The sequence below is a fragment of the Zea mays genome, chromosome 8 (genome assembly GCF_902167145.1).
Source record: "Zea mays cultivar B73 chromosome 8, Zm-B73-REFERENCE-NAM-5.0, whole genome shotgun sequence".
In the NCBI taxonomy this organism is placed as follows: Eukaryota; Viridiplantae; Streptophyta; class Magnoliopsida; order Poales; family Poaceae; genus Zea; species Zea mays.
This window is the reverse complement of record NC_050103.1, coordinates 141,846,242-141,862,831: the sequence shown is the minus strand read 5'-3', so window position 1 is coordinate 141,862,831 and position 16,590 is coordinate 141,846,242. Positions and strand designations below refer to the sequence as shown.

At 45.3% G+C, this 16,590-nt stretch overlaps 1 long non-coding RNA gene across 1 annotated transcript; it reads right to left on the bottom strand.

Annotated features, from left to right (window-relative positions):
- Positions 1-2,894: 2,894 nt before the first annotated feature.
- On the bottom strand, positions 2,895-15,857 carry LOC100193246 (uncharacterized). Its single transcript, NR_156483.1, has 2 exons — positions 15,798-15,857; positions 2,895-3,319 (listed from the first exon to the last, which is right to left on the bottom strand). It is a non-coding gene; the product is annotated as an uncharacterized lncRNA (long non-coding RNA).
- Between the last annotated feature and the right edge of the window lie 733 nt (positions 15,858-16,590).

Here is a 16,590-nt window from a genome sequence, read left to right as displayed (position 1 = left end):
GGTAAAGTGTACACCTCTGCGCAAAGTTTGAAAACTTATTCGAATAGTCTGTGTCCACAGGAATGGACGAGTCTGGTATGGTATGGCAATTAATGTTTTGTTTTCCAAAAAAAAGAGATGGTTTTGAGAAAAGCGGTTTTTAAAAGGTTCGGCGGTTGAGCCGTGAGCTATGGTGGACGGGAAGTCCAGTAGCTGTTTTTGAAAATGAAAACCAGTGGGAACTGCTGAGATACCTGGATGGTTTAGTCCAGGGGATTTTGTTATAATACTGAAAAACTTCCTGCTCCTTTTGGAGAGGATGCGCTTTGCAAAAATACAAAATGTTTTTCAAAACAACTCTGCATAAAATATTGTTGTTTCTGCAAATATCCTGAGCTCCACATATTCCATGCATTATATCTGATTTCCCCATTCCGCAGGTGAAGGTGGGCTGCTGAGTACGTTTGTACTCACCCTTGCTTATTTGTTGTTTTTCAGAAAAGGGAGATCGGGTAAGAGTTATGACTGTTCCCAACCTTGCCTGTGGCTGTTGGACCGCTGAATTGCTTCACTGCGTATATCGGGCTGCTTCAGCCCCACTCTGATGATATGTCCCGAGTTGTGGACCAACTCTTAAAGTTGTTTGCCACCTTTATAGGTTTGTCTCGTTTAAGCAGATCTGGAATCATCTGATGTATAAATGTGTTTACTAGCCTACTGGGACTAGTAATTGTATCACATTTGAGTCCTAGAGGATTGGGACGCTTCAACATGTTAATCTGATCAATTAGCATATAGACCGTCTTTGTAATGTCATAATAGATATTTCTTATAGAATCTACATTTCACATTTGTTTTAACCAAACATCTTCCAACTTTGCCGCAATTGTCGGTTCACAACAACTTTTTCATAGCTCACAACTAGAATAAGATTTTTAGGATTCTGCAGTTAAACCAAACAGAGCCTAAATCAAGTAAGTTTATGAGCCAAAAGTTTCTGTAGCATTTAATTTTGAAGCATGTATCAGAGCTAGTTAATCAGATAGATAGACAAAACAAAAAGTAGCTTAGTTGTTTTTTTGGTGTCAGGAGCTAGTGCCCATTGGTGTCATTGCCCTATCATATTGGAAACGGACAGTGCTAGGGTAAGCACCTGTACGAAGAAGCACGAAACTGGACAAGTTTGAATATGGTTTTGTATTTGCTGAAGCAAAGCGGAGTTTTGGCATAGGTCATTGAGGTGAAGAAAAATGGTAAGTTATTGTTTGGATACTTTCATTTTGGTGAAATTGTAATCTAATTAATAGAGTAAACTATTTGGTTTGGAATTTGATATTTCATCACTTTCCAAAGTTCATATATATGTCTACCTTAAATTAACATAATAGTGGATAAAAATTAATTTCATGTATCACAGGGCTATATATATATGTTTCTACTCTGCAACTTATAAGATGTTCTTTGGCTCACTACACTATAGTAAAATACAGCCCATAAATATTTTTTCCATATGATAAATTGTAGTATACAAATATGGTGTATAAAATTATATTAGCTTAATTAATATGTGCCTGAATTACTACTCATAGAATGGAATTCGATTCAAAGGATCCAAATGTGGCCTAATAGAGCACCGAATGAATTAGCTGCTTTAGCTAGCGCATACTTGACCTCATTTTGAGCAAATTGGGCTCCACCTATTTCTGTCTAGTAATTAAAGAAGTCTCTTTTGTCGGTGTATAAAAAAAATCAAGATTTACCATTCGAATGTTGCTCTCAGAGGCGGCATGCATGTGGAGTATGAGACGTTGCACTTTGTCGTGAGAATACGTGTGTGTTTGCGAAGGTCTTGTGTGTGTGATCGAGGTTATGTATCTATAATTTTTTAAGAAAAAAAAAAGATAACAGTTTACCAACAATTATAGATGCTAAATACGAGGGCAAAACATGGGTGAATTTTAGCCTAATAATAAGAGGTAATAACAGGAGTTTATTGGTGGTTATAACCTATTAGCCCTTATTATCAACTACTTCTTATTATTATATTATAAGGTGACTAATTTTAATTCTTAGCCACAGGATCAGCCAAGCTAGACTATCCTAATAAGAAGCAAAAGAAAAATAGGCATATCCAACGTTGCGGCAGACATTCTGAATGGGTCTAGGCCCACGTGCGTCAGGACCGATGTCATATTCATCCACAGCAGAAGGGAATCTAGATTGGACTGGAACGGGGCGAGCGTGCTCTCGAGAAGCCCACCACTTGCAAGTCGCACCTGCTGGCCCGCACATGCTTCTTGCATGCATGCTTTCTGCCGGCTACCCGAACCAGCCACAGTCGGGAGGACATCGCGCCCATCCGCTTTGTCGAATTGCTGGTTACCAGCAGTGCAGGGCACGCGCGACGTATGTCGCGATACGCCTGTCACGTACAGGAACAATCCTAAATGAACCGTATTTCAAAGAAATATCTAAGCAGGTAATGTTTTGTATCGTAGATTGTATTGTTCGTAGAGTAGAATTTGAATATGTGTATAAAGATAGATAAATTGCTACAGATAGCTTAAGTAGAAAAAAAGTACAAGGGACATATAACGTCTCTAGCACAATTGTCGAAGTCAAAGATACGATTTCACTCATACAACTGATATAAATAGACAATGTCTTACGATATTCTAGTGAATAAGATATAATGCTTAAATACATTGAGTTGTATAAACGAATTTCTTAGATATATTTAGTGTTTGTAAAAACCGCAACATAGTATATAGATTGTATATGCCATTTTATTGTAGATAGAATTTTATCCATACATTGTTATTTTGATTTCGTGACATGTCATTTAATGAGAATAAATGCCATGAAACTCTCACGGCATATGCTTTATGCCAGCAAATTTCAAAATACGAAGCAATGACTTAAACAAAACTCGCAGGCATTTATGAATAGCCTCGCAGCATTGCAAGTTGTATAAATAAACTTCTACAACAGAGTCTGATAGTCACTTGCTATCCATTTAAATTGTTCTACAGGAATCCTCTCTTGGTGGACTCAGCTTTCTTGGATATGGCAATGCCAACCTAGTTGGAGGTGCGGTACAGCTTCCCGAATACATGGAGCACAGCAACGACGGCTACGAACCCAATACTCATGATCAGAACAGTGTTTGGTGACATTTTGCGGCCGGCAGCCTCATCAGTGTAGAATTGGAGCATTGAGCTGGCACCGCCTCCACCAGCAGCAGCACCGCTTGTGGTCCTACGCCTACGCAGGCTTGCGGCTGCCGCCGCGCTCCCTCTAGCAGGTGCATCACCATTGGCCACCATCTTGTCCTAACACTCTGCATGACAGTAGAAGGGTTCATACTTCAGATACAATACTTGCATCACTACAACAGTGAGAACACAACACAACATGCAGTTGGCTATCACATCAGATTAGCAGGTATCACATATTGGAAATCTAACTATGAATACCTACATCAGCATACAGCAGCATGTACTTTGGCAGACAAAACAGAAAAACAATCATTTTTTGCTTTCTTATGCTTACAAAGATCAACTAAGCACAAAACTTTGAACTCTGATTTTACTTTACTGGCGTTAACAGACAAGTTATGACTGGGATAGTAAGTGAAATTCAAATTCTAAACTGTGCATAAATCCAGCTCCTAGTTTCGCAGAACTAACCTTGTATGCTATCACAGATCATGACATATTACCAGTGGCATGAGACACAAGTTTCACATCACATAAGAATTAGATAAGCAATGGTCAGACAAATGCACAAGCTGCACATCATAATATGCAATGCATGTATAAAAGCCGGAAAATGTATAGCTCTAACAGGAACAGAATAAATGCAGGCAAATACAGTTTCATTTTGAGGAGCATTGCAAATTCAAAGCATGTTGACATACACAGGGATGATATAACAGTTACATAAAAGCCACTTGTAAGCCATGAACCAGGTCAACCAGAACCATCAAATTTTCCATCGATTTAGCACCATTCAGCGTGCAACCAAAGATCGTCAGGTTAAATAATCAGAAAATCTGATTCTAGTTCTGGGGGTCTGGCACAATTCGGGCTAGTTTAGGAGTACAAAATGTCAAAACCTCTCTCATCAACCTCCTCCCAATCACTGCAAGAACCTCTCTGAGGCGGGCCTAGCGTTCTAGGTACGCCCCAACATGGTCCTATTATGTTTCATGGTGTGAACTATTGCAGAGTACCAACTAGGTCCATTCTTGTCATGATGGTAAAGATACATGCTACAGTTCATTTCTAGAACGCTGCATAAACACTTGGTATCCAACCACTCATTGAATTGTTATGGATTTGGATGATGTGTTTCTAGTTTGCAGGGTGGACCTTCCAAACACCGCACACTGGAGAGTATGTATATTTTTTGGTGTTGTATTATGGATATTCTGTGTATGAACATGTGTACCATTGACAAATTACCATAAAGAAACTCCTGTTTTGATTAACATCTACAGATGGTTATTTTGGTATTTAAAATTAACGTTAGATAAATTTCTGTTGTCCATGGATTAAAGGTGTTGCTAGAACTAAAGGTACAAACATGTGCAGTGTGGAGCAAGTTCAATCTTTACATACTTTTTATATTTTCTCTGGGACTGGGAGCAATATATCATCCAGCTATGAAGATGCAGAATATTGTTTGGCTCTTTTTGTCAACCATTGTGTTCTTACTAAGGTTTGCACTATTTGTTTTATCTCACGCTGATAAAACACAATTTCAACACAAACTCAAAGGTAGATGTTGGGGGCCTTCGGTTTCCGAAGGTCCTCAAAAACATGATTTAACAATGTCTCTGGAGTATATTGTATGAACAGGGATCTTCGAACAAAGGCCCACGGTATGAAGAAGCACGGAAACAACACGAAGGATGGAGCAGAGCCGAAGCTGTACGCAAGGGAGCTTCGGCATGATGGCAGAAAAGAGGAAACCGAATTAAAAAGTAAAAGATTATTTAGACCCGGATAAATTACTATAGAGTTGTTGTCATAGGCAAAGGGCCTGGATGTAATTTTACATGGGCTGCGACCCGTGCCTATAAATAGATGAACAGTACTCCCGTACTGTGCACGCTGACTTGGCATTCACTTTTGCGTCACGCCTGTATTCTCTTTCCTTCAAGCCGAAGGTACATTTGTAATTTATCATTGTTTACATAAGTAATATAAATGGAAATAAATTAATAATAATGTTTACAGAAATTATGTTATTTTCTGTACTTTGTTTTGAATGTTCTCCATCTTTTATCATGATCATGAAGGTATGTCCTTCATGACCTTCGTCCTAAATTCGTTATATCCGAAGGGAAATAATGATTTGAAGGACGAAGGGCTTTGATATTTAACATTTTATGTTGCCTTGTTCTTGATTCATAGCATTTGAGAACAAGTCCCCAACAGTAGACAATAAGATTTTAAAAAACTAAGAAAGAGGGATTCAAGGTTTTTTTATAGAAATTATGGCATCAACATTCAACAGTAATAAGGCACAATATTGCCGTAAAAGGCGCACATAGTCCCTGGGTACCGCGCAAGGAAGGAAGAGGACATATTCCAATTGGGATTCCCCATATATGATCCTACTAAGACTTCTCCCTTGTAATCCTACTAGAACTTCTAACTTGTAACCCTATTAGGTCTCCTGTATTGTAACTGACTAGAAAACTTGTCCATATGTAATCGTACTAGAACTTCTAACTTGTAATCTTGTTAGGTCTCCTATATTGTAACTGATTAGAAAACTTGTCCATGTGTAATCCTACTAAGACTTCTACCTTGTAATCTACTAGAACTTCTAACTTGTAATCCTATTAGGTGTCCTACATTGTAACCGACTAGAAAACGTGCCCCTTGGACTATATAAAGGAGGACATGGCTTTCTAGATAGGCAACGGGACACACAACAAACCTTACATCTCATAATCCAATGAACCCAGCCATGAACCCTGTTCTTCGTGACTGCGTCGAGCTCCACCCCCAGGCCGGCCATCACGTGCCCATCACGTGCCCGGACCCCTTGTCTTCCCTCAGGCTGTGATCACCTCCCTGGCAATCGAGCCCCCCAATTTTCCCTCCCCTCCTATTGGCCCTGTTGGAGCACCTTCCCTAGCCCTTTCCGCGCACCCAGTGGCTTCACCACCCTCTCCCTCTCTACCGACTGGGTAGTCGACTGCGGAGCCTCCTTCCACACCACTCCTACTCCTAGCTCGTTATTCCACTCTCATAGACCACACCCCTCACATCCTCCCTCAATTGTTGTAGGCAACGGTTCCACCATCTTGGTCACCTCAGTAGGTGCATCGGTTCTTCCGGGACCTTTCTACCTTCACGCCGTCCTTGTTGCTCCCGGTCTGACTCATCCCCTTCTCTCGGTTCGTCGCTTCACTAGTGACAACCACTGTTCTATGGAGTTCGACCCCTGGGGGCTCACCATACGCCACCTTCCCACACGTGTTGTGCTCGCTCGTTGTGACATTTCCGGCCCCTCTACTCTATTCACTTGCCCTCCACTTCCCCCACCAGCGTAGCCTTCCCCCATGCTCTTGTACTACCACCAACTCCGTCGTTTGGCATCGCCGTCTAGGGCACCCTGGACCTGATGTGATGTCCCAGCTTTCCAGCTGCTCAGATATCTCCTATACCCCAAGCTCCTCTGAGTGCCTCTGTCATGCTTGTCAGCTCCGTCGTCACTCTCGTCTTCCTTTCTCCACTTCCACGTCCAGGACTGCTCAAGCCTTTGATCTTGTCCATTGTGATCTCTTGACTTCTCCTGTCCTCAGCCTCTCAGGTTACAAATACTACCTGGTAATTCTGGACGACTTCTCTCATTTTCTTTGGACTTTCCCACTTCGGCTGAAATCCGACATATTCACCACCCTCACCCACTTCTTCGCCTCGGTCTCCACCAATTTCGTCGCCCGATACGTGCCCTCCAGTGTGATAATGGCCACGAGTTCAACAACAACGGCTCTCGCTCCTTCTTCCTCACCCACATCGTCCAGTTGCGTCTCTCGTGCCCCTACACCTCTCCCCAGAACGGTCGGGCCGAACACATCATTCGCACACCAGCAGCATGATCTGTTGCCTCTTTTTTAAGGAGTCCCTCCCTGCCAGCTACTGGGCAGAGGCCATGAACACCGCCACACATCTCCTCAACTACCTCCCCTCGAAGGTAGTGAGCATGATCTGTTGTCTCCTTTTTAAGGAGTCTCTCCCTGCCAGCTATTGGGCAGAGGCCATGAACACCGCCACACATCTCCTCAACTACCTCCCCTCGAAGGTAGTGAGCCACCCCACTCCCCACTTCACCCTGTGATATTAGGGTTAGGGTTTCATTCTCCAACTCTATGTGCCTATGATATTACAATGTTAGTCCGAAAATTCTTCACCTGTCTCAGTTTAGAATTTCCCATCAAAATTGGTTATCATAGTATGGTTTTTGCAACATTACTATTTTGTAGTCTCCACTCTAGTTTTTATTGACATGTTCTGATTTCTAACTACAAATAAAAGACCTTTTCAGTTTCTATATTTTTTTTGCAGGGACTCACAGTCTACTTGGCTCTACAATACTAGCAGGACCAGTCGTCCTGGAAGAGAACAATTGTCAATTTTGTTTATTGTGCCTTGTGAATATTAAAACAACCTCTTCACAGTTTTGAAACATGTGAATGTTAAAGACCTTAGACCACCTCATCACAGTTCTAAACCGTACATTTTTTATTACCTAAAAGCTAAGCCAATATTCATATTCAAATGGAATTTCAAGCTATTTGTTCAAACACTAGAAAGAAAGGATTATCCTTTCTTTGTCCTTTACACATTTGATATTCCTTTTCCCCGTTTATTCATGAGTTGCAGATGAAAAAGAAAGGATGCTCGGTGGCTAGACCTGCGCTCACGACTTCGCTGCAAGGAGGAGGGCCCGTGGTCATGGACAGGGCGATGAAGGCGAATGGCGCCGCCGCTCCCCTTGGTCCTCCATTCCGGACGCCGGGGGTTCCTCCGTTCTCCGCGGGCTGGGCTCGCGCCTCCCTTCTCGGCGGGCGCGGATCGGCCCCGCGCGCGACGGTCTCCCGGCTCGGTGACCCGGTAAGTTCGGTGCAGGACCTCCCTCATTCTCAGGCTCAGATCGGAGATGATTTCTTCAAGCAAACTCAAGATTACCAAGGCAAGGGCGACCCATTATCTCAATCGAAGCTTCAATGGGTCGCCGCGGCTGGCGATGGCTCTGTTTCGACGAGCCGGGTGGATCCAAGGTCAAAATCCAAAGCAGATTCGCGTCCAGTGCAGGCAGTACTTGATGATCCTCTTCGGCAGATTTCAATGCCGCGTATCCTGGCGTCTGGAAAGGTCAATGAGGTTGCAGATCGCTCGCCGGATTTCCTGCACTCCTGTAAGGCGGAAGGGGATTTGAATTCGGGCAATGTTTGGTCACATCGGCGTGCTGCTGGGCTCGATCTCGCGTTGCGTTCGAATGGACAGAGGCCATACCCTGCTGCGCCGGATGACATTGAAGGGGGCTGGTCGGTGGTCAGACCGCGGTACTGGTGGCGCAAGAGCTGGACGTCTCCTGAGCGAACACGGCAATATCATCAATTCGACGTGAAGGGCACTGGTCTTTTCAAATTGAAGCTAAAGGGTAAATGTTACAACTGTTTCTCACCAAAACATCTAGCTTTCTGCTGCTCGGCTCCTTCGCGCTGCTGGCTTTGCCTTCAATCCGGACATCGTGCGAGGTCCTGCAACTGGAAAAGCTCTCAGGGGACATTTACTGCTGCTGGCAATATTCCTAAACCACCCGAGCAACCATCAAGGGCCTCTACCAACCATGAGGCACGGCCATGGTCTGACGATCTACATAAGAACCATGAGCCACTCAGTCAACCAACCCCCACACACAAGAAATCCTACCTCCAGGTTGTTCAGGGAGACTACGGAATGGAGGCTCGCTACCCTGGCGACCCTCGGGGAAGACCATCGCGTGCCTTCTGCACGGTCTCGGCGACCGGCTCCTTTCGTCGCCGTAGAGACGAGCTGATTGACAAGGCTGTGGTTTGCTCCTTCGACGGAAACAGCCACGAGGTAGACACATTATCTGCAGGAGACATGCTAAGGGAGAAGTTCAACCTTCACCACGGTCAGTATCAGTTGGTCAAACACTTTCCTGAGCAGTTTTTTATCATCTTCTCGGACCCAAGGTCGAAGCTGTGGGCGCTTGATAGGGGTTCGGTCTCGTATCGTGGTCGGATTTTCCATTTTGGAGATTGGTCAGAGGACAGTTATGCTAGGAAAATGAACCTGGAGTTTAGAGTTAAAGTCCGGGTTGAAGGTATTCCGGTTCACTGTTGGGGGGAAGAAGTGGCTTCGAAGGCCTTAGGCAAGAGCTGTGCAATTCACTATGTGCAAGAGCGCACAAGGCGTAGGGAGCGCACTAGGTCCTTCGATCTTTGGGCATGGTGCTCTGACCCTTGTGACATACCCAAAGAGGTCCAGCTTACGGTTTTAGAACCGGACAGGGAGCTTCCACCAGTTAGCACCCCATTGCCGCTTACTGGTGCTCATCATGATGATCCGTCCGATCTGAAAGCTGGCCATGTATAAACTCTTCGCAATCACATCGAGGTGGTGGAAGACCTCTCCTTCCTCCATGGGAGGGGATCCAGGGGGGCCATCTAACCGCAAGCAAAGAAGAGAATTTGTCTGGAACTATGGCGCCCCGGACTCATTGGGTGAAAAAAGAGGACGTACAGAAACTTTCAGAGGTAGAGAGACTGTGCGTCGCGACTGGGGCCACGATGATGATGAGGGGGACTTTCAGCGTGACAGACGCAGTGGAAACCGTAGGCACCGCAGTCTTTCCGGTTGGGCGCGTTCATCGCGATGCCGGGGAGGGATGGATGACTGCTATAGCTCCAACGACAAGCATAGGCATTCAACTCCTTTCCGTCGTCATGGTCGAGGGATGACACCGTCAACTCGCTGCTGGGTGCCCAAGAGAAAGGGCAAAACTGTTTCTTTTGCAGACCCTGTTGTTTCTGCTGTCTGGCCGCAGGTTGGCGACCTGGAGCTTGCTGCTGGTGTTGGAAGCACGCCAGGGTCTGTTGGCGGTGTCAACCAGGAAGCCTCACATGACCCTGATGCCTCCAAGTGCAAGGTAACCAATTCCGTTGATCTTAATAATGTATTCGCCACAATTCTCAATAGCTTAGACAGTGTTCTGGCCCTGAACAATTCTATTCCTGCCAAGGCCCCAGCTGTCAAACCGACTGAATTTTTAGGCTCCCAACTGGTAAACGATAATCAAGCTGTAGAACACAACTTGCCAGCTGCTGTCCTCAACAGTTTAGACAATGCTCTGATCCTGAACAATTCTAACAATTCTATTCCAGCTAAGTCCATAGTTGTCCAATCGGCTGAGTTGCTGGGCTCCCAGCTCGTGAATGCTATTCAAGCTGTACACCACAACTTGCCAGCTGCTGAACGGGTCGGCCTAATGGGGGCCCCAAGTATCCATAATTTGTCCTGCCCAGTTTTTCAGCCGGGCGTTAGCGATAACCATCCAAGGTGTCATCCAGATTTTCAACCAGTGGATAACAATAATCATGAAACCTTGAGAGTTTCTCCTGCTCTGAAGACAGGGAACAGCTTAGCCGACAATACTCAGTTGACCAACTTCATCGCGGCAATAACAACGCCACCAGAACCACCACTGATCCCATCACTGTCGAATAGTAACACGACCAATTCACCACATACTTCAAAAATTCAGAAGCAAACCATCAATAGAAGATCAAGCGTTAGGTTGGCTGCGAAGAAAAACTTTAAGACTGGTACTAACCGAGATGCAATATCCAAAGCTCAGGAAATCATTCGCGCCAAACTTAACAATTCTGCAGCTAAAATTCCAGACTGCTCTATTTCTTCAGACTTTACTGATTTTGATGATTCATTTGAGCAGATCGCAAGTCTATTCACAAGGCCTCTTACCAAGAACCAAATGGAGGCAATCATGGAGCTGATAAATCAGGACAACGTGAAGGCAGGGAAGACAAAAAAGAAGGGTCGTAAGGTGGTGCCAACCATCGAAGCCGTGAAGGCTAAGGGGTTCTGAGCTGCTTCGACTGGGTCTGTTGGTGGTTCTTTTGCTGATCAATGTTTCCCCAGTTGGCTAGGCGCTTTTGGCGCGGTTCCGGGTTCACCCCTTCCTTTTTTCTCTATTTATTTTCTGCTGGTTTTAGCGCGTCTGGGCAGTGCTATAGGGTCCATGGCATGCCTTTGTATCCATGTTCTCTCAGATTGTCGTTTGGATCTGGGCTTTATACTAGTTCGACGATTCCTTGTTCGAAATTATCTTTCACTGTTGGTTCGCTGCAACAGGGTTCCTGGCTGGGATTTGATTGGTGGCTTCGTTCTGTCTCAACTAGAGTGGTTCTTTTAACTTTATAAATCCGAAATGCACTATTTTCTCTTGGAATGTACGGGGGTTAAACGATCATGCTAAGAGAGAAAGCGTAAGGCATACAATTCTATCCACTGGCGCTTCCATTGTTTGCCTCCAAGAGACAAAGATCTCGAGCTGGTCAAATATATTATTAAAGGAAACTGTTGGTGCCAAGCTGGCAAATCAAACTTTTCACGTGCCTTCTCAGGGTGCCTCGGGCGGCATCCTAATCGCTGCCGATTCGGACTACTTTGACTTGGTCCTCTTACCATGCTCTGCAGCCTATTCGCTGTCTGTCCGGATCAATTCTAGATTGGTGGATGAAGTTTGGGACCTCACGGGTGTTTACGGTCCCCAACCAGACAATGAAAAAATGATTTTCCTCTCCGAGCTCAGAAACATCCAAACCATGGTGAGGCCAGAATGGGTGATTTTAGGTGACTTCAACATGATCAGGAGAGCGAGAGAAAAAAACAAAGGGTCAATCAACAGAAGGGTGATGAGGCAGTTCAATAGCACAATTGATGATCTGCACCTCTTAGAGCTAGATCTCACCGATAGAGCATTTACCTGGTCAAATGAACAAGCGAACCCTACCATGACTAGGATTGACAGATTCTTCGCGACAACCGAATGGCATGACCTGTACCCCTCGGCTGATCTACTTTCCATGTGCACCATGACGTCGGACCATTGCCCACTGTTAATGCAAGGCCACTCCCCGGTAAATTTCTACCGGGGGTTCAGATTCGAATCGTTCTGGCCAAAGATGGAGGGGTTCAATGAGGTAGTCCATCAAGCATGGAATTCTACAGTTAACACTGATGATGCAATCCTTCGCCTTCACGTGAAGATGACTCGCACGGCCAGGGCTCTACGGACTTGGAGACGCAATACAGTTGGCAACTTCAAAGTGCGGATGGCTATCATTCAGATCATCCTCACTCTTCTGGAGAAAGCACAGGAAATTAGACAACTCTCCTCCGAAGAATTGGAATTCAGGAGGACCCTTAAAATCAAGATTCTGGATATTGCCTCCGCTCAGAGGTCACGAGCAAGACAACATTCCAGACTTACTTGGATGCGATTGGGCGATGCTAACACTAAGTTCTTTCACCTAGCGGCCAATAATAGAAGAAGGAAAAATTCAATCAGATCACTAATTCGAGATGACACGCTGTTAACGAGCCAGGAAGACAAAATGAACGAGGTACAGCATCACTTCAGTCAGATTCTAGGCACGACAGGAAGGAGGAGCAGTGCTGTTTGTTGGGACCATCTGGGGTTTGCTCCTTTTGAGCTAGCTGAGCTGGACAACTTGATTGATGATAATGAAATTAAGGACGTGGTCATGAGGCTTCAATCTGAAAAGGCTCCCGGGCCGGATGGGTTCATTGGACAGTTCTACAAATGCTGCTTTGAGTTGATCAAAAACGATCTCTACATGGCAATAAATGATTTTTTCCATCATAGATCCAAAAGCCTGCATTTGGTCAACGAAGCAAACATCATCCTCATACCCAAGGGGGAAAATGCTGACAGAATTGATAGGTTTAGGCCGATAAGCCTGATCAATAGCTTCATGAAAATTATAACAAAAATCATGGCAAATAGGCTTGCGCCAAGAATGAACGAAATTATATCCAACGCTCAGAACGCCTTCATCCAGAACCGGTCAATCCATGACAACTTTCTATACGTGCAGAGGGTGATCATGAAGCTGCATAAAAAAGGTAATCCAGCTCTATTTGTCAAGCTTGACATCTCTAAAGCCTTCGACACCCTGAATTGGGCATATCTCTTGGATGTGTTAAGGGCCTGTGGGTTCTCCCAAAATTGGCGCAATTGGGTAGCTGAAATCTTGGGATCGTCCTCCTCAAGAATAATTTTAAATGGGCAACGTTCAAAGGCAATCAAACACAGACGTGGGGTTCGGCAAGGGGACCCTCTATCTCCCTTCCTTTTCATTTTAGCGATGGACCCGCTGCATCGGATGATTGAGAAGGCCGCTGAGGATGGACTGCTTGGACAGGTATTGCCTAGAGAAGCTAAGCTTCGGTGCTCTCTCTACGCGGATGATGCGGGTGTTTTTGTTAGAGCTGACAAATCAGACTTGGAGGTGCTGAAAGGGATTCTCAACGCGTTCGAGGGGTGTTCAGGACTAAAGATCAACTATGACAAAACAGAAATTTTCCCAATTCGATATCCAGCATCATTATGGCCAACGCTAATGGACGTGTTCCCTGGAAATTACTCTAGCCTACCCGGAAAGTATCTAGGGCTACCCCTTCATTACAGGAATGTAAAAAGGACTGATCTCCAACCACTAATCGAAAAAATTAACAACAGGTTGGCTGGTTGGAAAGGTAAACTGCTGTCCAAGGCTGGTAGGGAAACTCTAGTAAAATCGGTGCTATCTGCACAACCAATCTACCATCTAACGGTTTTTTCGCCTCATAAATGGTTGCTGCATTCAATTGACAAAATGAGACGCAACTTCCTGTGGAGAGGGAACAATCCAGAGGCTTGCTCCGGGGGTCATTGCCTTATCAACTGGCCCACTACTTGCCTCCCAAAGAGCAAGGGGGGTCTTGGAATTCTGGATCTTGAGCGTTTTGCGAGGGGATTAAGACTAAGATGGCTTTGGCTACGATGGAAAAGCAAAGACAGGACGTGGACTGCCATGAAGCTTCCTTGTGACAGTACTGATGAAGATCTCTTCAATGCATCCACAATGGTGACAGTTGGCAATGGAAAGATAGCTGAGTTCTGGAAATCTAGCTGGATCCATGGTCAAGCCCCTAAGAGCATTGCACCTTCACTCTTCAGGAAGACAAAGAGGAAGAATATCACGGTTGAAAAAGCACTCACTAACAACAATTGGATACGATTATGCTTCCCATGCTCGGGGGAGGTTGAGCTTAGAGAGTTCGTCTCTCTATGGCAGGCCATAAGTAACATGCAAGAACTCAATGGTTTGGAGGACACCATTACTTGGAAATGGTCGGCAGATGGGCAGTACAGTGCAAGCAGTGCTTACAACATCCAATTCTCATCCAATTACAGTACAATGAATCTCTGCCCTATTTGGAAGGCTAAGGTGGAACCGAGGTGTCGTTTCTTTGCCTGGACATTACTACATAAGAGAATCCTAACGGCCGATAACCTTCTTAAAAGGGGTTGGCCTTGCAACCCATTATGCTGTCTCTGTAACTCGGCCCCAGAAACAATTCTACACTTATGCAAGGACTGCTCCTTCAGTAGAGAGGTGTGGAACAAAGTGTTGTCCTGGGCCAACCTTCCTTTCTTGAATGGGATTCTCAGCGACACATCTTTGTATGATTGGTGGACGGGTCTGCGTAGCCTTTGCAACAGACAGTCAAGAAGATGCTTCGACGGCCTGCTAATTCATTTTTGGTGGAATTTATGGCTGGAAAGAAATAACAGAATTTTCCAAAGTCAGCATAGAAGCGTTAATCAAGTGGCCCTTGCAGTGATCGGATATTGCTAGTAGCTGAGGTCTTGTTGATCTGGTCTAGTGGGTTTTTGTTCTTCTCCTTTTATTTTTTCTTTCTTATCCTCTCCCCTCTGGTTCTTTGGTTTTGTATCTTCCATTTCTTTGCTCTCTAATCTAATATATATCGGAGTGGCAAGTCTTTTGCCCCTTCCTTTCAAAAAAAAAAGAAAGGATTTTACAAATTTTGGTTTGCAAATGTGGAAGATGCTTATATGAAGATGTATGAGCCTTACTCTATACGGCCAGAATTCTTTTAGAAATCATGTGTCCTGTGTCCATGTTAGTTAGGAAAATTTGGATATTTTTGCAGACCACATGTGTACTCCTATATGAATTCACTCACTATTTACTATTTGGATATGTATGCTTTGTACCCCCTCTGCATCCTAATCTGACATTACACCCTAACATTATAATAGGCTGATACAGAAAGATCAAAGCCAAACTGAACTATCCCCACGTAGCCCCAGCACGTAGATATACCGCAAAGTCCCAACGACCATAGTGATGCAACCGACCTCAACAACAGGAGCGACATCACAACAAGCCAAATAGGAAAGAAATACAGAGTTGCACACACCACTGGCGCGCGCGGTACCGCCTACTAGGCAGGAATCAGCAGCCGATAAGTAAAACGAGGCAACCAGATCTGGACGAATGAGGTACCCTAAACACGGGGAATTCGAAGAGGCGACACAATCCACAGAAGAGGAATACGCAGTGATCTAACCAAATCAAAACTTGGAACCACCGGCCGAGGGGAAGCGGGAAGGGCCGTCAGCCGTGCATGGAGGTATGCTGTATGCGCGCGTACCTGACGGTTTATGAATCCGCTGTATGCCTGTATACCCCTCTCGTGCTTGCACAGTCCGATGATGACCGATCGAGCGAATCCAAAGTGCACCCTCCGCGTCTGACCCACGCCCACGCTGTTCATATACGCCCGCTTCCGGGTTGCGTATGCCCCGACACTGTATCCGCTTCGACGCGGATGACGTGCAGCGCGCGCTCTGATTGGACGATCCGGCGACGCGACGCGACTATCGGGTCGGCTCCTGTAAAGGGCACCCGCAACGGTAGAGTTGTCCGGCTGACGAGGCGTCCCCGTGCGGAGCGCGGAGCGGCCCCACTCACCGTGTGACTGGACCCGCGAGATATTCGGATTTTTCCATTATTACAAAGAATGGGCTTCGAAAAATTGTTATGAGACCCATGTTTCATTGACTCACTGGCAATTATAAACACGGCGTTGGCTCCGAATCAGAACCAAACACTAGGGTTTGTTTCGTCTAGCGGGTTTTCTACAGCGGCACAGATGGTTCACGGTCCTTGGTCAGACAGTCCGTGGCCTGCGGCAACAACGGGTCTTCTCTGTGTTAAGTCGAACGGTCCGCGTGTGGCCCCTCGGACGGTCTGCGCGCCAACAGAGGCGGCAGCGATCGCCTACAACACCTGAATCTCGTCCCCAGGAGGGACCTCGTTAGGGTGAAGATATTTTAGGTTTGTCTTAGAGTCAGCAGGCCACACAAGACACCTATAGACGACATAGAGTCGAAGAAAGGTGAGTATGGAGAGGGAAGAAGACTAAATCTAGACTAATTACTGCT